Source organism: Balaenoptera acutorostrata, chromosome 19, assembly GCF_949987535.1.
Source record: "Balaenoptera acutorostrata chromosome 19, mBalAcu1.1, whole genome shotgun sequence".
Lineage (NCBI taxonomy): Eukaryota > Metazoa > Chordata > Mammalia > Artiodactyla > Balaenopteridae > Balaenoptera > Balaenoptera acutorostrata.
In genome coordinates, this window is record NC_080082.1 from 51,313,810 (window position 1) to 51,315,307 (window position 1,498).

Genomic DNA, 1,498 nt, shown 5'->3' on the forward strand with positions numbered 1-1,498 from the left:
TGATATTAGTAACTTGAATCTTCTCCCTTTTTTTCTTAGTCTATTATTACCAATTTTGTTGATATTTTCAAGGAACTAACTTTTGGTTTTATTGATTCTCTACTGTTTTTCTATTTTTTTGTTTATATCCTTTCTAATATTTATCATTGCCTTCTTTCTGCTTACTTTACATTTCTTTGCTCTTCTTTTTCTAGTTCCTTAAGGTGGAAGGTTAGGTTATTGATTTGAAATTTTTCTTCCTTTTAATGTAGCAGTTTATAGGTATGAATTTCCCTCTGAGTACTGCATTAGCTGTAGCCCATAAATTTTAGTGTGTTGTGTTTTTGTTTTCATTTATCTCAAAGTATTTTCTAAATTAGTTGTGATTTTTTTCTTTGATTAAGAATGTGAATTAATTTCCATGTATTGTGAATATTCATATTTCCTTCTGCTGTTGATTTCTAATTTCATTCCATTTTGGTCAGAGAAGATACTATGTATGGTTTCAGAGTTTATACATTTATTGAAACTTGTTTTGTGATATAATGTATTGTCTGTCCTGAAGAATATTTCATGTACACTTGAGAAAACTGTTTATTCTGATGTTGTTGGGTGGAGTGTTTTATATATGTCTGTTCAGTCTAGTCGGTTTATAGTGTTATTCAATTCTTCTATTTCCTTGTTGATCTTCTATCTTGTTGTGTGTCCATTAAAGGATGTGAGGTATTGAAGTCTTCAGCCATTATTATTGAACTATTTCTCCTTTCAATCTTGTCAGTTTTACTTCATATATTTTGGGGCTCTGTTGTTAGTTGCGTATATGTTTGTAATTGTTATATCTTTTGATAGATTGACATTTTAATTAATGTATAATGTCCTTGTCTTTTGTAATGTTTTCTGGTTTAAAGTCTATTTTGTCTAATATTATAACAATTCCAAGTCTCTTTGAATTATTAATTGCATAAAATGTCTTTTTCCACCTTTTCACTTTGAAACTGTGTCTTTGGATCTAAAGTGAGTCTTTTGTAGACAGCATATAATTAGATCTTTTAAAAAATCTTGTCTGCCAATCTCTGCCTTTAATTGGAGAGTTTAATCTGTTTACATTTAAATAATTACTGATAAGACAGGACTTCTGCCAGTTTGCTATTTGTTTCATATGTTATACATGTTTTGTTCCTCAAATTCCTTCATTATTGCCTTCTTTTATTTTTAATCGAATTTTTTTGTACTGTACCATTCTGATTCCCTCCTCATTTCTCTTTCTGTATATATATATATTTTTTTTCTTAGTGATTTCTTGGGATTACAATTGACATTTTATTTTATTTATTATTTTTATTTTTTGGCCATGCAGTGTGGCTTTCAGGCTCTTAGTTCCCCGACCACGGTTGAACCTGGGCCACAGCAGTGAAAGTGCTGAGTCCTAACCACTGGACCACCAGGGAATTCCCTACAATTGGCATTTTAAACTTATAACAATCTAGTTTGAATTAATACCAACTTTGCCTCGGTAGTA